Raw genomic sequence first — 24,056 nt, 5'->3', positions numbered from 1 at the left:
TCTATATGTTCCATCTTTGCTTATACCCTATGCCATTTATTAAAATGTTTTATTGTAGATTGTGTTGACATTGTAATGTAGCAAACCAGGCCATACTCTGTATTGTTGTTTGAATATTTTTACAGATTCTCGGTGCAGCAAATGAGAGGAAGACCATTAATTTCCTATGGGCTTCCTCTCGTTTGCAATGCGGGAATCACTAGCGGGGCTTTGTAAAAGAAGCCCTGCGTGAATTACTACTACTACTACTTATCATTTCTAAAGCGCTACTAGACGTACGCAGCGCTGTACACTTGAACATGAAGAGACAGTCCCTGCTCGACAGAGCTTACAATCTAATTAGGACAGACAAACAAGAGATAAGGGAATTCCTTCAAAAATTTGGTAAATAAATCCTAATAGCTAAAATTGGGATTTACTTATAACATAATTTGACCACCATAACTACAAGTGAACCCACCAGTCTTTTACTGTGTCAAGCTATTTCTTATTATTTTTTTTTTTTTTAGAAAGGAAGCTTCCAAATGGTACAAGATTTTACAAAATGCTAAATTTAATAGTCCAGCTGCTTTACAAAGCATATGGTCCCATGATGTGAAAATAGAGCTAGATGATAAACAATGACAAGAGATTTGGCTTTCCACATTTAAATCACTAAAGTTAAGGGTTCCAATAGCAATCTCTGTTGGTCCTGCAATGGTTCAGTTGGTACAATAGATCATATGATTTATCATTGTCCTAATATCAAGCTATTCTGGGAAGATTTATGGGTCGCTTCCCATTCAAGAATCTCTACCATTGTCTGTTGTATTCTTTGGCGAACTGGGTCTGAAACATGAAATTGGTCCTTATAAAGCGAGACTCCTGAAAAGTCTAAAGCTTATCGCCGTCAAACTAATTCTGTCTAGTTGGAAAGACACATCTCAACTAGATTACACACTGCCTGGTGGAATTCCATTTGCTTATATGCTAAATACGAGAAAGTTGCAGCAGAGAAATCCGATGCCCTTAGTTCACATAACAAAATATGGACCCCGTTGAAATGCTATTGTACGGAGTTGAGCAACAGCAACGATGCCTAAGAGTTCCTCTCCTCCAAAAGTTCTGGCATTTTATCCACCTTATAATTGAAAGAGAAAAACGCCTAGATTTCGACCCAAATCGGGAGATAGACGTTTATCTCACAAAAACGAATAAATCGGTATAATGGAAAGGCGATTTTGGACGTTTTCAACTGCACTCCATCGCGGAAGCGTACAAAGTTGACGGGGGCGTTTCGGAGGCGTGGCGAAGGTGGAACTGGGGAGTGGTTACCACCCGAACAGAGATGGGCGCCTTTCGCCAATAATGGAAAAAAAGTATGCATTTGTAGCTAGAATTTAGGGCACTTTTCCTGGACCCTGTTTTTTCATGAATAAGGCCCCAAAAAGTGCCCTAAATGACCAGATTACCCCCAGAGGGAATCGGGGATGACCTCCCCTGAGTCCCCCAGTGGTCACTAACCCCCTCCCATCACAAAAAAATGATGTTTCACAACTTTTTATTTTCACCCTCAAATGTCATACCCACCTCCCTGGTAGCAGTATGCAGGTCTCTGGAGCAGTTGTTAGGGGGGTGCAGTGGACTTCAGGCAGGTGGACCCAGGCCCATCCCCCCCTACCTGTTACAATTGTGCTGCTTAATGCTTATTAGTCGTCCAACCCCCCCAAACCCACTGTACCCACATGTAGGTGCCCCCCTTCACCCCTTAGGGCTATAGTAATGGTGTAGACTTGTGGGCAGTGGGTTTTGAGGGGGATTTGGGGGGGCTCAACACACAAGGGAAGGGTGCTATGCACCTGGGAGCTCTTTTACCTTTTTTTTTGTTTTTGTAAAAGTGCCCCCTAGGGTGCCCGGTTGGTGTCCTGGCATGCGAGGGGGACCATTGCACTACGCCTCCTGGCCCCTCCCACGAACAAATGCCTTGGATTTATTTGTTTTTGAGCTGGGCGCTTTCATTTTCCATTATCACTGAAAAACAAAAACGCCCAGCTCACAAATTGTCGAATAAAACATGGACGTCTATTTTTTTTCGAAAATACGGTTCGGTTCGCCCCTTCACGGACCCGTTCTCGGAGATAAACGCCCATGGAGATAGACGTTTTTGTTCAATTATGCCCCTCTATATCAGATTGACACATTGGTTCTCTCGTACGTGTACCTGTTGAGCTTGATTTTCCGTTATTGCTATATTCCAAGTACAGCAATTCCTGATGCTCTTCTACTGTTATATTTTTACTGAATTGTACTGTAAAACTTTAATAAAACGTTAATGAAAATCATGACAAAACCCTGGGCTCAGCGCTCCTTAGACCTCTGGGCTGCTGCCAAACTCCAAGCTTAGCTTAGCAAGTTTTCATAACTCCAAGTCAAGGCCTTAAACTGATCCAGTCCAGGTTTTTCTCTTTTTATTTAAGACCCAAAATATTTCCATACTTTTAGACAACACCTCAAGAAGTCAAAACAAAAGGCACATTCCAGTAAACAAAAAGTTAACAGCCCCCCTTGTCTCCAAACATTTCAGGGAAAACCTTCTTAAATGATACCTTCATATGGCTTCCCTCAGGCCCCTCTGTTACAGGCTGGGTCTGTCCTTAACTTTCCTTCAGGCTAGGCTTAGCCACATTCCTCGCTTCCCACCTGCCTTTAGGGAATCCTTGACTCTGGTCCAGCTTGTACTTCAGGGTCCTCACTACCCCGGGTTAAGTGGCCAGTTTGCTCTCTCCCAGCTGGCCAGGTCTTAGGGAGTTCCTGCCTCCCTTCCTTCTCTTTTCACATTCCCTCCCTTCCTTCCTTCCTCTCTCTCTCTCTGTTTGTCTGCAAAACCTTTTTCTAGAGCAGAGAACTGTCAGGCTCCTCTAGAACTCTGCCCTTCTCCTCCCCCCAGGAATGACATCACCAGCCCTCTCACTTTCTATGGGGTATAGGGCTGGACTACAATTCCCAGAAGTCCTGGCCCCATTCCCTAGGCTCTAGCTACCATGGAGTCAAGAGGAAGCCTCTTCGCCCCTCCCCCATTGACCACAGCCATACAGCTTTTCCCTATTACAAGAGCACACAATCCTTTACAATCCATTCTCTGAAGATCACCCAATAGGTCTGAAGATCAGCTTCTCTCCCTTGCCATGGAGAACACGAAAATCCTATGCTCTGCTTTGGGCAACAGACACATAGCCCCAGAACTTTCCATTCTTGGCCATTCTTTCCAGGTAAGAGCTTGTTTACTGACTGTATCCTTGTGGCTCCCTTCCTACTTAGTGCTGAGGTTTCCTTTACAGATCATGATGGTAACCACTCCAGGTGCTGAGCTGGTGCTCTCAGTGCCTTCTGGGACCTGTAGTAGGGCTTTTCCCCACAGTCGTGGCAAGCCTTTGCTACTGCTTTGTCACAAAGGGGGTCTTTTATTAAAGCTTAGCTCGAGTTATCTGCAGCAGGGCATAGGAATAAAATAGGCCCTGCTGCAGGTAAGTCGAGCTAAGCTTTAGTAAAAGACCCCCGAAATGTTGAAAACTTTGTGATTATTTTAATTTTTTTTATGATTAGTTGATTATTTATTCCTGGAGTTGGTCTACTTCATCTTTTTGTGAGTCACACTGAACTTTTATGGTAAGTGTGGGATAAAAGTGTTAGGTTACTATTATTATTATTATTAATAAAAAATAACATGATATAGGGATGTAGTTATCAACATATTGTATTACAAACAGCTGGTGCTATTTTAACACAGGTTCCATTTTATGCAATGAGACCTAATAACCCACACTAACGGTAAATGAACATGTCTCAACGGTAGTCCACATTGATAACTCCCCCTCCCCCCAATAATGATTATGATTGACTGTTATTAAGTTTGCAATCATGTAAACAAAGTTACAACTGCCCAGCAAATGACTGACTTGGTGGTGATATTTTCTGGAAAGACTATAGGGGCCTGGGGTGGAGATCTTCAGACAACAGGCCCCATTAACGTTCTCGGTTATTCTTGCAAATATTGTACTTTCTCAGTAACTAAACAAGGAACTTGACGTCGAAGTGCTGCTCTTCCGATGGCTCTTCTGAGCATTAACAATTGAATATAAAAAGCTTATTAGTGGAACTCTCTGTTGGCAAAATCCAGAGAAGGAGTATCTTCATTCATTACTGGCTTCTGCAAGAATGATTCATTTCTCATAACAGACAACGTTGGATTCAAGCAGTGTCTGTGCAACCCAGTTTGAATTCTGAGTGCAGTGGAATTAAAAAGGTCCCTCTGGGGAAATAGCGTACAGAGCAGTTCGAATAAGATAATGACAGCTCTGATGTCTTCATACGTTGTGTCATCCTTTTGGGATTTGCTTTTGATGATTTCTCCAATGTGCTCCACTCATCATTTGGTGAATGAATTTTTTAGACTTCTGTCCTGCAATGCCAAGATGTCCATGAAAGTCAAGGTACTTTATTTTGGTCTATCAGGGTATATAGGTGACAGATAATGATCATTGGGCTGTCAGACATTTTATCACACCAGCCAGGTGTCTTGTACACCCCAGAGACAGACCGAATCCAGAGGTGTCACATCTGTGCCAGAAATCAAAAGGAATGCATGAGGCCTTTCTGAATACAGATCACATCACTGTAGTCATTTGGGTACCTAACTGCACCTGCTCTTGTGCCAACATCTTTGCAAGCTCTTTCATCCATTCAGGGCCTCGGTGCTACTATGATGAACCAGGCCTAGATTCTTAACTCTTCCCTGCAAGCTGCCTAGGATTTACAGTTCTTCATTGGTTACTTCCAGTACCGTTTCAGCAACACCAAGGCTTTTCTCACGCACCCAAGACCAATTACAGAGAATAGCAAAAGATTAAGAAATTTAAGGGGTCATTTACTAAGACGCGCTGGCGTTTTTAGCACGCGTTAAAAATAGACACGCGCTAAATGCTAAAGATGCCCATAGGAATACATTGGCGTCTTTAGCATTTAGCGTGCGCCTATTTTTAACGCACACTAAAAACGCCAGCACGCATTAGTTTAAAAGACCCCCTAAAGCCACTTCCAACCTGAAGATTAAAGGAAGACACGGCAAGTCAAGAGAGTTTGTCCCTGACATAAGTACATACTAGGTAGAATTGATTATGCAGTAAAATTATATGTTAGTTATGTATTTGTTATGAATGGCTGTTTAGTAAAAATTGGTGTTTTCTTTATCTTTTAAGAATGGTTGTCTTAGCTTGCTTTCCTATCAATTTGATGGAGTTCTTTTATGTTTGTTTTTATTATGATTTTTATATTAACATGTAAACCGTTTTTGTTTTGTAACCACAATTTGAGACGGTATAGTAAAATGAATAAACGATAAACGATATTGCCATACTGGGACAGACCAAAGGTCCATCAAGCCCAGCATCCTCTTTCCAACAGTGGCTAATCCAGATCACAAATACCTGGCAAGATCCCAGATTTTCCCCAAGTCCATTTAATAACGGTCTATGGACTTTTCCTTTAGGAAGCCGTCCAAACCTTTTTTAAACTCCGCTAAGCTAACTGCCTTTACCACATTCTCTGGCAACAAATTCCAAAATTTAATTACACCTTGAGTGAAGAAAAGTTTTCTCTGAGTCGTTTTAAATTTTATTACATTGTAGCTTCATCGCATGCCCCTAGTCCTAGTATTTTTGGAAAGCGTGAACAGACCCCCTCAACACGTATGACTTTCTAACTCAACTTTTGCTACCAATTACTATTAATAAAAGTTCTGGTGTCCTCTCTCATTGAAAGGAGAGGAGATGGAGCCCTTTAGTCTTATTCAAGTTAATTGCAGTGCACACATTAAACGCAGCATCTGTCTTAGACAATCTCCTTGATTAATTCAAGATTTTATATTTAATTCTCATCAAGGTGACGTTTGACAATTGGAAGGCTGTTCTACAGATGTTATTACTAAGAACACTCTCTCTTCAGGGATAGCAGGCACCATTACATGGAAAAGGATTTTCCATTTCATATAATGCTGTTGCTACCTTGGCTGTTTTGGAGGGTTAGAAAGTCAAAGTACTTATAGAGCAGTGTGAGACCCCCAGCGGGGGTTAGGTGTGGCTGGAGAAAATAATACAGCCGGACAAAAGTGTGGAATGCAAAAATAAGTATTTCTTTTCAGGAAAAGGAATTCCCAGGCCTGTTTCTTCACAGGGCCCAAGTCGTAGCGAGAATAAACCTCTGCGGTTCAGGAACACAGTTATTAGTATTTATTTTCATGTACCCTCAGGTCTATTTCTTCACAGAGCACGAAGCATAGAATGAGGAAAACCCTGGCTGTTTCATCACAGTAGTAAACCAGCCTCTGGCGGCAGGCTCAAACCCAATCCACAGCTGTGAGGTTGCCACACCCCAAATACGACCCTTCAGTTCTATTCTACGGGTCAAGTCTGGCTCTGGCCAGACCCTCCAGCAAACTTGCAAAATTCAATCAGTTAACAATAATGTTTCTGTCAGCCTGATCACAGCATTTGGATGTATCTAATCAGGTCATATGCTCAGCTTCTTCTCTGACTGAGGGGAGATATGATAGAGGTCTACATAAGTACATAAGTACATAAGTAGTGCCATACTGGGAAAGACCAAAGGTCCATCTAGCCCAGCATCCTGTCACCGACAGTGGCCAATCCAGGTCAAGGGCACCTGGCACGCTCTCCAAACGTAAAAACATTCCAGACAAGTTATACCTAAAAATGCGGAATTTTTCCAAGTCCATTTAATAGCGGTCTATGGACTTGTCCTTTAGGAATCTATCTAACCCCTTTTTAAACTCCGTCAAGCTAACCGCCCGTACCACGTTCTCCGGCAACGAATTCCAGAGTCTAATTACACGTTGGGTGAAGAAAAATTTTCTCCGATTCGTTTTAAATTTACCACACTGTAGCTTCAACTCATGCCCTCTAGTCCTAGTATTTTTGGATAGCGTGAACAGTCGCTTCACATCCACCCGATCCATTCCACTCATTATTTTATACACTTCTATCATATCTCCCCTCAGCCGTCTCTTCTCCAAGCTGAAAAGCCCTAGCCTTCTCAGCCTCTCTTCATAGGAAAGTCGTCCCATCCCCACTATCATTTTCGTCGCCCTTCGCTGTACCTTTTCCAATTCTACTATATCTTTTTTGAGATACGGAGACCAGTACTGAACACAATACTCCAGGTGCGGTCGCACCATGGAGCGATACAATGGCATTATAACATCCGCACACCTGGACTCCATACCCTTCCTAATAACACCCAACATTCTATTCGCTTTCCTAGCCGCAGCAGCACACTGAGCAGAAGGTTTCAGCGTATCATCGACGACGACACCCAGATCCCTTTCTTGATCCGTAACTCCTAACGCGGAACCTTGCAAGACGTAGCTATAATTCGGGTTCCTCTTACCCACATGCATCACTTTGCACTTGTCAACATTGAACTTCATCTGCCACTTGCACGCCCATTCTCCCAGTCTCGCAAGGTCCTCCTGTAATCGTTCACATTCCTCCTGCGACTTGACGACCCTGAATAATTTTGTGTCATCGGCGAATTTAATTACCTCACTAGTTATTCCCATCTCTAGGTCATTTATAAATACATTAAAAAGCAACGGACCCAGCACAGACCCCTGCGGGACCCCACTAACTACCCTCCTCCACTGAGAATACTGGCCACGCAATCCTACTCTCTGCTTCCTATCTTTCAACCAGTTCTTAATCCATAATAATACCCTACCTCCGATTCCATGACTCTGCAATTTCTTCAGGAGTCTTTCGTGCGGCACTTTGTCAAACGCCTTCTGAAAATCCAGATATACAATATCAACCGGCTCCCCATTGTCCACATGTTTGCTTACCCCCTCAAAAAAATGCATTAGATTGGTGAGGCAAGACTTCCCTTCACTAAATCCGTGCTGACTTTGTCTCATCAGTCCATGTTTTTGTATATGCTCTGCAATTTTATTCTTAATAATAGCCTCCACCATCTTGCCCGGCACCGACGTCTATAAAATAATGAGTGGACTGGAACGGGTAGATGTGAAGTGTCTGTTTACGCTTTCCAAAAATACTAGGACTAGGGGGAATGCGATGAAGCTACAAAGTAGTACATTTAAAATGAATCTGAGAAAATGTTTCTTCTCTCAATGTGTAATTCAACTCTGGAATTCGTTGCCAGAAAATGTGGTAAATGCAGTTAGCTTAGCAGAGTTTTAAAAAGGTTTTGACGGTTTCCTAAAGGAAAAGTCCATAGACCATTATTAAATTGGACTTGGGGTAAATCCACTATTTCTGGCATAAGCAGTATAAAATGTTTTGCACTTTTTGGGATCTTGCCAGGTATTTGTGACCTGGATGATGGACCTTTGGTCTGTTCCAGTGTGGCAATACTTATGTCTCCCCTGGGCCTCTCTTGCCTCTGCCTGGCCCTTCCCTTTAAACTTCCCGGTTTCATTTCTGCTCCGCCCAGCTCACTTCCTCCCACAGGACCTGTGCTCTTAAGGTGGCCCTGGTTAATTATAGAGGGATCTTTCATAAGAGTGAGGGGCAGTGTTCTATAAACCCCGTCACAAGCGGTAAGAGAGAAAATGATTATTTTTTTCCTAAAATGGGTTGGTGTGAGGGAGTATAAGAGACCTCCAGTCCTCCTTACACACATTCTTCACTGGGCCACCTTAACAAGACCAGAGCAGGGAGACCTAAAGAAGCAGGCCTGAGTCCTACTTGCAGTAAATAAACTTTGAGGGGCATAATCGAATGAAAACGTCTATCTCCATGGGCGTTTATCTCCGAGAACGGGTCCGTGAAGGGGCGGACTGAACCGTATTTTCGAAAAAAATAGACGTCCATGTTTTATTCGACAATTTGTGAGCTGGGCGTTTTTGTTTTTCAGCGATAATGGAAAATGAAAGCGCCCAGCTCAAAAATGAATAAATCCAAGGCATTTGTTCGTGGGAGGGGCCAGGATTCATAGTGCACTGGTCCCCCTCACATGCCAGGACACCAACCAGGCACCCTAGGGGGCACTTTTACAAAAAAAAAAAAAAAAAGGTAAAAGAGCTCCCAGGTGCATAGCACCCTTCCCTTGTGTGTTGAGCCCCCCAAATCCCCCTCAAAACCCACTGCCCACAAGTCTACACCATTACTATAGCCCTAAGGGGTGAAGGGGGGCACCTACATGTGGGTACAGTGGGTTTGGACGACTAAGCATTAAGCAGCACAATTGTAACAGGTGGGGGGGGGGGTGGGCCTGGGTCCACCTGCCTGAAGTCCACTGCACCCCCTAACAACTGCTCCAGGGACCTGCATACTGCTGCCAGGGAGGTGGGTATGACATTTGAGGGTGAAAATAAAAAGTTGTGAAACATCATTTTTTGTGGTGGGAGGGGGTTAATGACCACTGGGGGAGTCAGGGGAGGTAATCCCCGATTCCCTCTGGTGGTAATCTGGTCATTTAGGGCACTTTTTGGGGCCTTATTCGTGAAAAAACAGGGTCCAGGAAAAGTGCCCTAAATTCTAGCTACAAACGCATACTTTTTTTCCATTATCGGCGAAAGGCGCCCATCTCTGTTCGGGTGATAACCATGCCCCAGTCCCGCCTTCACCACGCCTCCAACACGCCCCTGTCAACTTTGTACACTTCCGCGATGGAGTGCAATTGAAAACGTCCAAGTTCGGCTTTCGATTATACCGCGTTATTCGTTTTTGTGAGATAAACGTCCATCTCCCGATTTAGGTCGGAACTTGGGCGTGTTTCTCGTTCGATTATAAGCAGGTTTATGTTCAGCGGGAATTGATAGCCTGAGATTTGTTGATTCTGGGCTGTGGTTTTGTTGCTTATGTACAGGCCCTGGGCTTGAACACTCACCTATAGTACCACTAGTGACATATAGGAGGTAATATTCAGCAAACACAGGTCAGTGGTTTTTAAATGCTGACTGTGGTCAGCTAAATTAGCCCAGGATATTCAGTACCAGGTCATGTGAGGGGACCAACACCGTATATCTGGGGCTAATAATATATGCTCTGGCTGCCAATATTCAACCAGGGCCCACATAAGACAGTTGCATATCAGCCGGGAGTCGGACCCACATAGCTTTTTAAGTCCTTTTTTTTTTTTTTACTCATCTGAGCTCCCTCCTTATCCCTCCTCCTTTTCACCTCCCCCCCACCCCCAAATATATTCCCCCAATCCCTCTGGTCTCTAGGCCACCCTGAACCTACCTTAGATCCCTGGTGGTCAAGTGAGGGCAATGGGACAGGAGCAAACCCCACTCGCTCCTGCCCCTAGTCTGCAGTATCCTCAAAATAGTTGCTTGTAAAGAAGTTGTTTTTTTAATCTAAGCCATTTAAGAGCTGTAAGATCATCTTTAAGCCCTGTAAGTTTTACAGCTGTAGCTCAGGTTATTCTAAATCCCTCATTTGGACTTGAAGTTCCTTATACTTCTCTATTACATTAAAATTACGTATGAAATTGCAGCTGTTACAAAATACATCTGCAGGGCTGATTTTTATGGTAAGAAAGTTTGAAGAAGCAACTGCGCTTTTGAGCAAATTACATTGGCTTACAGTGGAGTCGCATCTTCATTTTAAAATAGCCTTTATGACCTATAAAAGCTTTTATGGACTTAATTCCAAAAACACAGTGCTGCTTTTAACATTTTATGTTCATAGGTCAAATTTGACAAGTGTACAGAGACTGAACTTAGATTTTTCCATCAATGAAAGAGATAAACCAAAAGCCTATTTGGGAGCGATATTTTAGATATCAAAGTGCCAAAAGCTGGAATAATATTCCCTAGGAGTAGCCTAGTGGTTAGTGCAGTGGACTTTGATCCTGGGGAACTGAGTTCAATTCCCACTGCAGCTCCTTGTGACTCTGGGCAAGTCACTTAACCCTCCATTGCCCCTGGTACAAAATAAGTACCGCTTTGAATGTAGTTGCAAAAACATCAGAAAGACGGTATATCATCCCATTTCCCTTATGACATCACAATATCAGAAGTGAGCCAAGCCATTGTGACATCACTGATGAGGTTGGCTCTTATTGGTGGAATGAGGCATCATGACATCACAATATCAGAAGTGAGCCAAGTATCGGGCAGTCAAGCCATTGTGACATCACTGATGAGGTTGGCTCTTATTGGTGGAATGAGTGGAGGAGTAGCCTAGTGGTTAGTGCAGTGGACTTTGATCCTGGGGAACTGAGTTCGATTCCCACTGCAGCTCCTTGTGACTCTGGACAAGTCACTTAACCCTCCATTGCCCCTGGTACAAAATAAGTACCGCTTTGAATGTAGTTGCAAAAACATCAGAAAGGCAGTATATCAAGTCCCATTTCCCTTCCCTACCAGATTGGTCAAATTTTCTCTTATCTTCTCTTTTGAAAGGAGCTCAAAACTTATTCATTTTTAAATCCATGATTTTAAATTTTATTTGGTTTAGCTTGATAAGGAAAATTGCTGTGAATTCCTTTCTAATCCGCTTTGCATCCTTAAGGTTAATGGCGGAATATAAGCTGTGCAGTACAATACAGCAGTGTTTCCCAAGTCCAGTCCTGGAGTACCCCTTACCAGTCAGGTTTTCATTATTTGCATACACTGCCTCCATCATATGCAAATCTCTTTTATGCATATTCATTGTGGAATTTCTGACTAGCAAGGGGTACTCCAGGACCAAACTTGGAAAACGCTGCAATACAGTATAGTACCACATGGTCCTTGCAAGAGTGTGAGGTCCTGTCAAGGCACCGTCACTAAATTCAGCCGATATTAATGTCAGAACTGCACAGCTAACTGCCCTTTGTGTGGTCCTACATGCCCTGTTAGCTACACAGGCAGAGGCAGTGAATAACTCCCGGTGGTCCCTAATTCTGCCCCCAATCCACCCAGACACTCACCACGTTTTTAGCGGTTAAGTTCTGCTGAAAATCCAGGGTGGATGTTCTCACAATGTTGAAAACAGCTGCAAGTTAAGTAGCTTTAATTGCACTATAAGCTTTGAAGAATTTTGGACTGTTTTTAAGAAAGCAAAAAGCCAGTAAAAAAGTTAAAATAATAAGTTGCTCATAAATCTTTGGCTAGCGATGCCTGATGCTGTGAATTCTGATGATCCTTTTAAAAATGTATGAAAACATGGGGGAATGTTCATTAATCTTTTGAAAAATTAGGGAACTATTTTGGAATGTTATTGACTTTTTGCTACTGCATTTTTGTTTAAGGTATAAGTTTCCGGGATAATTATTAGTGTAGTATATATGTCCCTGCGCATTGAGCAAGGTAGTTCTATTTACTGGAAAATCCAGGCATGGCACACCCACCGCCATTCAACCTCTCCTGCCTGCTTAAATCATTCTGAATGTCATTCCACTTAACCTGAGGATTATCATTCTTAAGGTTCAAGGCCACTTTCAAAATCCTTTTCTTCTCCAAAGTGTTCCCCTACCCCCCCTAGCCCACTTGAGTCCCAACATGCCCCTCACTGTCCCATTGCAGCATGATGGTTCCATTCGCTGTCCCATCGCTCCTTTTCAATATTCCTCCCATCCCTTTCTGTCACTTACATTAACACCTTTTAAGTTGACTGTAATACTCTATATTTACTTTAGTGATATAATTATTTCCATTATTATTATTATTTGTTGCATTTGTATCCCACATTTTCCCACCAATTTGCAGGCTCAATGTGGCTTACATTATGCCGTAATGGCGATCGCCATTTCCGGATAGAGAAATACAAGTGGTATTGCATTAAGGTGCATAAATGGTAAAGTGAATTATAGAATAAGTTAGACAATCAACTATAGAAAGTTCATTTCCGGTATGTGAAATAACGTGGTAGTGCGTATTGCGTAACTTTCATTAGTAGCAATGCAGGTTATCAGTCTAGTGTGGAGATTTCGGTTTTGTCTAGTTCATGTAGAGTCTAGTATTTAAAATGGATCATTATGGTATGCCTTTTTGAACAGGTTGGTTTTCAGTAGTTTTCGGAAGATTGCTAGGTCATGTATTGTTTTTATGGCCTTTGTAGTGCGTTTCACAGTTGCGCGCTTATGTAGGAGAAGCTGGATGCATATGTGGATTTATATTTAAGTCCTTTGCAGCTGGGGTAGTGGAGATTCAAGAATGTGCGTGCTGATCTTTTTGTGTTCCTAGTTGGCAAGTTTATGAGGTCTGACATATAGACCGGGGCTTCACTGTAAACCATTTTGTGGACTAGGGTGCAAACTTTGAACGCAATTCATTCTTTTAGTGGGAGCCAGTGTAGTTTTTCTCTTTAGGGGTTTGGCGCTTTCGTATTTCGTTTTTCCAAATATGAGTCTAGCTGCTGTGTTTTGGGTGGAGTTTCTTAATGATTTGTTCTTTGCATCCAGCATAGATGGCATTGCAGTAGTGTAGGTGGCTTAGCACCATTGGCTGTGGAATATTTCCCTTGGGAAGAAATGTTTTATTCTTTTGAGTTTCCAGATTATAATCTAGGCATCCATTTCTTTCCTCCCTCCCCTCCAATTATGTTTTGTTTGTACACTGCTTAGATAGCCATTTTATTTGTGGTATATTAAATAAATTTGAACTGTGATCTGACCATCAACAGATGTTCCCTGTATGGACAGAGCTGATGTGAGCAAAAATTTTTCTTTGCAAACAAAGCTTTTCAATTACATTACCCTGTGAATACTCTGTTATGCTGTACTAAGCTGAAATTTCATGCAGTACAGAACACATTTGAAACTGTATTTATCGAACTGGTATGTCTATGTAAACTATTCAAACATCACAAGACTGTAAAAGTATTTCCATTTTCAGATGTTATGTACCACTTCGATACAGAAGCAAGGGCCAATGTCACATGTTATCCCGTTAAATATGTACTAAAAGCAATTTTAGCACATTAACTTGCATTCATAGTAACACAGTAACATAGTAAATGACGGCAGATAAAGACCTGAACGGTTTGACAGCGCCAAACCACTCCGACAAAAACTGCACTGGCTACCAATCAAAGACCGCATCACTTTCAAAATCTGCACGACTGTTCATAAAATTATTTACGGCGAGGCACTGGGATACATGGCAGACCTCATAGACTTGCCAACTCGAAACACCACAAAATCTGTACGATCATACCTAAATCTCCACTACCCGAGCAACAACGGACTCAAACACAAATCCACCTATGCATCCAGTTTTTCATACTTAAGCGCACAACTGTGGAACGCACTGCCAAAAGCAGTAAAAACTATGCTCGACCACCTAAATTTCCGCAAAGCACTAGACAGAACTGTTCAAAAGAGCAAACGCCACCGACCCAACATAAAATAACTGGACATCTGCGACACAATGTAACCAAAGACTGTATTGGACATCACATGATTCTTCCTCCCCTCTCCCTATCTAAGTCCCCCTCAACTGTACCTACCATATATGTATCTCATTCTATCACAATATTTTCAGAATTGTCTTATAGTATCTACTTGTTATACTAATATCATGTTTTTCTTTTTCATTATCATGTTACCCAAGATCCTTCTGTAACACTAAGAGGCTCATTTTCAAAGCACTTAGCCTCCCAAAGTTCCATAGAAACCTATGGAACTTAGACTCCCAAAGTGCTTTGAAAATATGCCTCTAAATGTCTATTTTCTAATATATTTCCTCCACTCATGATGTATTGTAAGCCACATTGAGCCTGCAAAGAGGTGGGAAAATGTGGGATGCAAATGCAATAAATAAATAAAAATTACCATTTTCATCTCCACCACCTCCCAATGGGAGGGCATTATTCCACATATACACCACCCTCTCCGTGAAAAAATACTTCCTGACACTATTCCTGAAAAATTCATTCCCCCAAAATTCAGCGGACAGGAGAAGCTCCAAGCTGCTTAAATCTCTCTGAGCCCTGTAACTAGTGATATATATTCAGTGACACTAAACCGGGCAGTGCCTCTGAATAGTCTTTAACCATCTATGTCAAAAGTGATCAGGTCAGGGGACGAACTGGTGGTTATGAGGCGCTGGCAGTATCCAGTGCTCAAAAGCTGTCCTAACTTTGGCCGGCCCAGTTATGCGTGTCCTGGCACTGGATACCTGCCGGGACATGTATAACCTTTTTTACGTTCCCCGATCCTCTGAAAAAGCCCCCCTCCTTTCTTCCCCCTCCCCCAGCCCACAAGTCACCTGATATGCCTGGTGGTCCAGTGGGGTTGATGGGAGCAGGAGCAAAGCCCACTTGCTCTTGTCCCTTCTGGCCGTTAAAATAAAATGGCTGCCTCGACCTTTTGCAGTAGACTCACGATACTATGAAAGTACCAAGGTGAACACACTAACCCAGAGTTACACCACCTTGGCATTTTACATTTTAAAATGGAAGGAATACAAGGCATAAGAACTATATCCAGGCTGCTTTCTGTAAAAATGCAGGCCTGAGTGAGTGCTGGACATTCATCTCTAACCAGTGCGTTTTTTCTAGCGAAAAAGGTGCCAGTACTCAAACACCAGGTCACCCTTCAGGGGTGGGGTGATCCCTGAGGCCCCCTGCAACCAGTCACAGAATCTATGAGAAGGCAGATTTGGAGTGTAGAGCCTGAGCTCTTTCATTAAAGCTTGGGGTCAATTTTAGCAGAGAATGGGAAAGGTGCTGGTACTCAGTACCCCCAAGTACCCCCTCAAAAAAAGCCCTGTCTCTAACGAGATGGGTTTTGGGCATATGGAAAAGTTATCACTGTAAGAACGGACTGTGCAACAGACCAGGAAGGGATCGTGGACTCTCTCGGACGCCTGTCAGAGTTGCGAAAGGAATCCAAAGTAAAACCTTCAATAATGTCTCTGAATATAGCAGGACCCAGAACATTCAATATAATCTCATTTAAATTCCGTTGGTGAAGCCACTTTATGAATGAGCAATGTATAGATTTTATGAGCCTCAGACTATTAAAACCCCACAGGAAGAAGCTGATCTGCCTTGGAATTATCTTTTCAGCTCTAGTTCTTTTTCATAGGTAGGTTTTGGTCAGGTACTCGGTGACAATGTCACTGAAACCAACCACATGGCAAAGTACCAAAGACTAGGAGGAGAATAATACAGCCACCAGTAGGATGTTTTCCTTCGGATTTGCAAATCCCCCTCTGTGTGTTGCTTGCCTTTCACTTCATCTTAATTAGCTTCAGCCCTAGCCTCCCTTTCTTGTGCCTTTACTGCAGTTCAGTCTTGGACTGTAATTATACCCTGTGATTAAGTGCAGGGTAGAAAGTCTTACAACAAACATGTTCTATTGTGAGTTACAAAGACTGCTGACAGTGGAAGAATTAGGCTCAGATTTTTCAGCAATGAAGAGCTGCAGGGCGCCGTTCCTGCCCTCAGCGCTACAGAAATACACCGTTCTTTCTTTGTAGTGGCAATTAAGAGGTCCCTAATACACAACGGGACACAGGAGAGTAGCGGATGCTTGGAATGCCCTCCCGTGGGAGGTGGTGGAAATGAAAACGGTAACGGAATAAACATAAAGGAATTCTACTCAGAAGGAATGGATCCTAAGGAGCTTAGACGAGATTGGGTGGCAAAGCCAATGTCGGGAGACGGAGATGGTGCTGGGTAGACTTATACGGTCTGTGCCAGAGCCGATGGTGGGAGGCGGGGCTGGTGGTTGGGAGGCGAGGATAGTGTTGGGCAGACTTATACGGTCTGTGCCCGGAAAAGGACAGGTACAAATCAAGGTAAGGTATAAACAAAAAGTAGCACATGTGAGTTTATCTTGTTGGGCAGACTGGATGGACCGCGCAGGTCTTTTTCTGCCGTCATCTACTATGTTACTATGTAGGACGTTTATCATGGGATCCTGATATTTGTGGCAGAAGGGGTTCAGATATTTTCGCACCCGGGAAATCCACAGAAATCGTCTATCAACCCAGGAGCTCGCGATGACCCATATAAAACTATTGATGACAAAAAAACTGTGTCATTTTTAAAATCCATTGTTCACAGACTGTGACGGACCAATAGGAATCCTCTAAAGACACTTTGTAACGTCACAAAGTTCTCGTTCCACTATGTCGTGTCTCTCTGATCTCGGGCTAATCACTTTTTACTTCCCCGTTTTTCCTCTCCAATAGGTGCCCATGTAAAGATTCACAACTTGCAAATGTTTGCCATTAGATTAAGACAACTTTTAAAGACAGTAAAATGGTTTGTCTAAAATTAGCTCCCCTCTGACTGCCTAAAAACATGCAGTGTTCATAATTAACCCCAAAGTGAAAAAAAGACTTATTCTTCCTTTCAGTATATTTGAACCTATCCATGGGGCCCATTTACTAAAGGGTGCTAAGCCCCTAACGCATGCTCAGTGATTTAAAAAAAAAAACCCATTAAAGCATTTTGGAGTATTTTGACTGTTGGCATTCGCTAACCCTACTGTTAGCTATTTTTTTAAAAACATTTTTGAAGGGGGTGTGTCATGGGTGGAGAGTGGGCATGAAAGCATTAATCAGCTAGTGCATTCCCATAATAAGATAGTAACATAGTAGATGACGGCAGAAAAAGACCTGCACGGTCCATCCAGTGTGCCCTACAAGATAAACTCATATGTGCTACTTTTTGTGTATACCCTACTTTGATTTGTAGTTGTCATTTTCAGGGCACTAACCGTATAAGTCTGCCCAGCACTATCCCCGCCTCCCAACCACCAGCCCCACCTCCCACCACCGGCTCTGGCACAGACCGTATAACTCTGCCCAGCACCATCCCCACCTCCCAACCACCAGTCCCGCCTCCCACCACCGGCTCTGGCACAGACCGTATAAGTCTGCCCAGCACCATCCCCGCCTCCCGCCACATGTTGAGCTAACATGGCAGCACCTAACCCTCCTACATAGAAGGCATTAAGTGACTCCCATATTAACTCGAACATCTACACATGAAGAGTCCAGTGTATGTACTTAATCAAATTGTCAACACGATGTATTTAAAATTTCAAATCTTCCTTTATCCTCAAACAAGTTCTTCTTTTTTGTATTTTTATATATATAATAAAAAGTTGTTGAGCACTTAGCTATGTCTCGACGGTGGCCAAACCCGTTTCACTTTACATGCTTCATCAGGAACCGTGCATCAACTTTCTTACAATATCCAACAAGATGATATCGCATGTTCCTGTGATCACATTGCATCTTGTCTAACCCAAATGTTTCAATGCAGCGTACACTAATCTGCCTAACAGCTAAGAACGCTGCAGGACACTGGACCCAAACCAGCCCTGTTTCTCCTTCTCATTTGCCATGTAGGATTCTTCTTGCAGTGGTCTCTCAAAACCCTCTAGTGGCCACATTTGAGAATTGCAGGTTCAGGCATTCCTATTTACTTTGATGTCAGAATAGGTTCCCCCCCCCCCCCCCCCCCCCCGCCCCCCACCTCCTTTTGATGGTGGAAAAGGGAGTTAACTGCAAAGGTTTAGCTGTTCACACTAAAAACTAAAATGGCTGAAACCACTTCTACACTGAGATGAACCCATCTTGTCAGTGTTTTACCTTTGTGCTGTGGTGTGAGCAGTGCAAGAGCAGTTTAAACAGAACTAGTCTGCAGTTGACACATCGCAAAAAAACCGCACAGTTGCTTCCACCGTTCAGTTGTTCCCTTTCAGCAGAGGCCTCAGACAGAAATAGCAAGTGTGTTGAAAGGCAGAATGTGCTCCTTCCAGAGAAGAGGAGGGCAGATTGAGCTTCAGCTGCCAGCCCTGTGTCCTGCTCTGTCCACGCTCACAGCTTTAATGAGGGTTGCATTCACATATGCCTCATAATCAATCAGTATTAAGATCTAATTTGTTTTTCCTTTCTGGCTTCTACAGTATTTTTAGAGAAGTGATACATTTTTAAAATACCTTCTTTTGAGCAACTCTTGCCTTTATGGATCAGGTCTCCTTCCAGTCCTCCCTATTCCTTGCCAAACAGGAATATTACTCTCAATTAACCATTTCTCTTGGTTCCAACCCTCGTCGCCTCTTCGCCACCCTCAACTCCCTACTTAAAGTGCCCTCCGCTCCCACACCCCCCTTCACTCTCTCCTCAAACACTAGCTGATTACTTCCGCGATAAAGTGCAGAAGATAAATCTTGAATTCACTTCCAAGCCTTCTCCTCCCTGCGACTTCTTAACCCACTCCCTCAACCAACCTAACCTGGCCTCCTTCTCCTCCTTCCCTGAGATCACCGAAGAGGACACTGCTCGCCTTCTTTCTTCCTCTAAGTGCACCACCTGTTCCTCTGATCCCATTCCCACCAATCTGCTTAACAACATCTCTCCTACAGTTATCCCCTCAATCTGTCACATCCTCAACCTCTCTCTCTCCACTGCTACTGTCCCTGACACCTTCAAGCACGCTGTAGTCATACCACTTCTCAAAAAACCTTCACTTGACCCCACCTGTCCCTCCAACTACCGCCCCATCTCTCTTCTACCCTTCCTCTCCAAATTACTTGAACGCGCTGTCCTCAGCCGCTGCCTTGATTTCCTCTCCTCTCAGGCCGTCCTCGATCCGCTTCAATCCGGCTTTCGCCCAATACACTCGACAGAAACAGCACTCTCTAAAGTCTGCAATGACCTGTTCCTTGCCAAATCCAAAGGTCACTATTCCATCCTCATCCTCCTCGACCTATCGGCCGCCTTTGACACCGTCAACCATAATTTACTTCTTGACACACTGTCCTCATTCGGGTTCCAGGGCTCCATCCTCTCCTGGTTCTCTTCGTACCTTTCCCAACGCATCTTCAGAGTATTTTCTAATGGCTCTTCTTCCACCCCCATCCCGCTCTCTGTTGGGGTTCCTCAAGGATCTGTCCTTGGACCGCTTCTTTTCTCGATCTACACCTCTTCCCTGGGCTCGCTGATCTCATCACATGGTTTCCAGTACCATCTCTATGCTGATGACACCCAGCTTTATCTCTCCACTCCCGACATCACAGTCGAAACCCAGGCCAAAGTTTCGGCCTGCCTCTCAGACATTGCTGTCTGGATGTCCAACCGGCATCTGAAACTGAACATGACAAAGACTGAGCTCCTTGTCTTTCCACCCAAACCCTCTTCTCCTCTTCCCCCACTTTCCGTCTCTGTTGACAACGCCCTCATCCTCCCCGTCTCTTCAGCCCGCAATCTCAGAGTCATCTTCAACTCCTCCCTCTCCTTCTCTGCCCATATCCAGCAAACAGCTAAGACCTGTCGCTTCTTCCTCTATAATATTAGCAAAATTCGCCCATTTCTCTCTGAACAGACCACCCGAACCCTCGTCCACTCGCTCGTTACCTCTCGTCTTGACTATTGCAACCTTCTTCTCGCTGGCCTCCCGCTTAGCCATCTATCCCCCCTTCAATCTGTCCAAAATTCCGCCGCACGTCTTATCTACCGCGTGAACCGATACTCTCATATCACCCCTCTCCTCAAGTCACTTCACTGGCTCCCGATCCGCTACCGTATACAGTTCAAGCTTCTCCTATTGACCTTCAAGTGCACTCAATCTGCAGCCCCCCATTACCTCTCTACCCTCCTCTCCCCGTATGTTCCCACCCGTAACCTCCGCTCTCAGGACAAATCACTCCTATCCGTACCCTTCTCTACCACCGCTAACTCCAGACTCTGCCCCTTCTGCCTCGCATCACCTTATGCCTGGAACAGACTTCCCGAGCCCATACGCCATGCGCCCTCCCTGCCTATCTTCAAGTCCTTACTCAAAGCCCATCTCTTCTCCCTTGCTTTTGGCGCCTAACCACCTTCCCCATTCATGTTACCTACACTGACTACAGAGTTTGTAACCTCTAGATTGTAAGCTCTCTTGAGCAGGGACTATCCTTCCCCATGTTAAACTTGTACAGCGCTGCGTAACCCTGGCAGCGCTATACCGTGTTTCCCCAAAAATAAGACAGCGTCTTATATTAATTTTTGCTCCCAAAGATGTGCTAGGTCTTATTTTCAGGGGATGTCTTATTCGGGAGTAGTAGGGGGACTGTGGCGGTCGGGAACAGTATTGAAGTGGGGGGCGGTATCCTGCAGGAGTAGGCCGTGGCTCGCCTATCTGCCCACAGTGACCGCAGGACTCGAGCGGAGCAGAGCTGCCCTGGCCGGGAATGGAGGAGGGGTATGCACTAGGAAAGGTAATGGAATGTGGGGCCGGGTTGCTCTGGCTGGGGGTCTCGGGAGGTTGTGAGAGGGCTTAGGGTGCAGGATCATCCCTACCATATTACAAATGTTTAAAAAAAATTCTATGGTAGCTCCGTTCCCCGTTGGTGGCGCTTTAAGTGCTCCTCCTGTACATTCGCAACACTTTCCATCCTTCTAGTCTGACTTAGCCCTTGGGCGATGGAGCAGCGTCGAAAGGGCTCGGTTACTCATTTTCTTTTCTTTTATTATTTCTGCAAGGGGGATGTTTCTTTTCTTTCCGGGCTCACTTACCGGTAGTTGATCTTCACAAAAGCGTGAAGGAGGATGGTAGGAGTCCGCTGGACGATAGATTTTCCACCTCAGTCTTGTTTCTTGCATTTCTTTTATGTTATTTTGTCTTTGGGTTGCAGCGAAAAAAATTAAGGTTTCTGTGTCCATGTCCCATCGGGGCCAAACAAAAACTTTGCTAGGTCTTACTTTCGGGGGAGGCCTTATATTTAGCAATTCAGCAAAACCTCTACTAGGTCTTATTTTCAGGGGATGTCTTATTTTCAGGGAAACAGGGTAGAAATGCTAAGTAGTAGTAGTAGTAGTCATTAGCTAACAGAAACTGGTGATTGCAATTTTTGATCCATCTAAAACTCCAAATGCAAAAGATACAGCTGAAAAACCTGAGACATGACCATAGGCTGATGCCTTGCCCTCTGCCCTGGAAGAATTTGCAGACTTGGCATGGTCCTAATAAAACATGCTGATGGCTTTCATTTCCCCTACATAAGCAAATCTAGAATAAACAAACTGGCTTTTTGATAAAATGAGACCACAAGTGAAAACAGGCAAGAAGCAATATATGCAAATGAATCTCCTACGTGCTCATCGTAGCTATTATTTGTGTGTCCTCAGAGCGGATACCGTTCTTGTTAAGATTAACAATAGACGCTGTCATCTAATCAGTTTGAGGTAGTCCTGAAAATTCTGCTTTTCTTTGAGAAATGAGTCCATAGGTGCAACGGGACAACCTTGGAACTGACATGGAGAATGAACAGCGCTCTCCTCAAGTGGGTCTCAGGGCACCGTGTTTCCAAAATCTCAGCAATCCATGCAAGCCAAATGGAATTTGCAGATCATGAATCATGTCTAAAGTTGTTCACAAAACATTCTAACGTCCTTCCTAACTACATAGTATTTCCATACCTGCTGTGCTTCAGAAAGTAGAAGAAGGGACCTATTGTGCAACCTTTCCATTCCCCTCTGCCATCCCTTGCCCCCCCCCCCCCCCCCACACACATACAAAAGAAATAAAAACAGCAGTTTCAAAAACCAACCAAGTAGTTGGATAGAGAAGGACCCTTTCGGCATTTGGCCGATGCTCAGAAGTGAACGTGGGCAGTTGAGGCCAGTAGCGCTAGACTAGCACCTGCGTTTATCGGCGCTCAATGGTGGGAAATGAGCACCGGAAGGAATAGCGCAAATGGCATGCAAATGTAGGCAGAAATATGTGTATAAGGTCATCTCCTGTTCCCGTCCGATGATCAGAAAACAGCAGACCTCACGAGGGCACTCTTACTGCTTTAAACCCTACGCCAGCCCTGAGCTGCCGTTAGGGTGTCGGGGATACCTTGAATCACGATGTGTTGCCGTGGCCAAACTTTAAGGACTTGTTAGTGTCAGCCGAAGTTAAAGAAGAACAAAAGGAAAAATATGATGGAGTTTCCGAGAAAAAATGTAGGGGGTGGGGGAAGCGGATCAGTATTAAAGAGACATTCCAGATCCATCTAAAACAATCTTTTTGCAGAATTCCCGGAGGTGGCTAAAATGGTCGGGTGGGGAATGAGACAGGATTATGTGAAGATTAAGCCCCAGATATGAGTGTTAAATTTGTGTGCTGAAGAACCGATGAGAGGAGCCCGCATCTTACCTGTTATTCCCCTCGCATCGAGGCTGCCGCGCTGGTGCCTCCTCCCCATGGTCATGGAGGGCTCCCTCCTCTGCGCATGTGCTGGGCGCATTCCCACCTCAGACATGTATGAGGGCATCAGGTGCTCTAAGCAAATGTTTAGCCTCGTACCCCTTGCCCCAAATTAACTTTCAGAACACTTGAACCCCCACCCCATTTGGGAAATTCTTTTTGTGGCGCTGTTTGGGTGGTAGTTTTGAGCACCAGGGCCGTGCTCGCAGAACTGCCAAGAATCCTATCTCAGTTCATATAGGGACCTTAACATTCCTGTAATGATAGGGTTACCATATTTGCCCTAAGAAAAAAGAGGACACATACCCCGCCCCCTGACACACCCCTTCCCCGCCCCCCCCCCTTCCCCGCCCCCCTGACACACCCCTTCCCCGCCCCCTATGCAAGACTTCAAGAAAACTGTAATATCTATTCCTTGTATGTCCAGGATTCCCAATGTCTCCCTGTTCACTCTTCCACTTTCATCCTGTCTTCTTATCCAGCATATCTCCCCCATGCTCAACCTCATTCCCAGTTCCAAAATGTCTCCCAGTTTCTTCCCCCCCCCCCACCTTATCTGTTAAGCTATTAGGAATGAAAAACAAAAATGAGAATTTGTTGCCAGAGAATGTGTGGTAAAACAGTTAGCGCAGGGTTTTAAAAAGGTTTCAATAATTTCCTAAAAGAAAAAGCTAATAGACAGAACTAGGGTGAGGAAGGGGATGAGTGCTGAATCAGTACTGCAGGTGAAAGCCACATGGACTGTCTTGGAAAATCCACTTCTTATTTCTAGCATAATGCAGCATTGGGGGGGTGCTGAAATGTTTTTTTTTTTTTACAGGTGATGCAGCATTCCCCTCCCCTTAGACAGTTCCAGTCCCCATCCTTCCCAGTTCCCCCCTCCCTCTAAATTCCAGGGCCCCCCCTCTCTCTCTC

Source organism: Microcaecilia unicolor, chromosome 8, assembly GCF_901765095.1.
Source record: "Microcaecilia unicolor chromosome 8, aMicUni1.1, whole genome shotgun sequence".
Classification (NCBI taxonomy): Eukaryota; Metazoa; Chordata; class Amphibia; order Gymnophiona; family Siphonopidae; genus Microcaecilia; species Microcaecilia unicolor.
The sequence above is the reverse complement of the archived record's forward strand: the minus strand, read 5'-3'. Positions refer to the sequence as shown.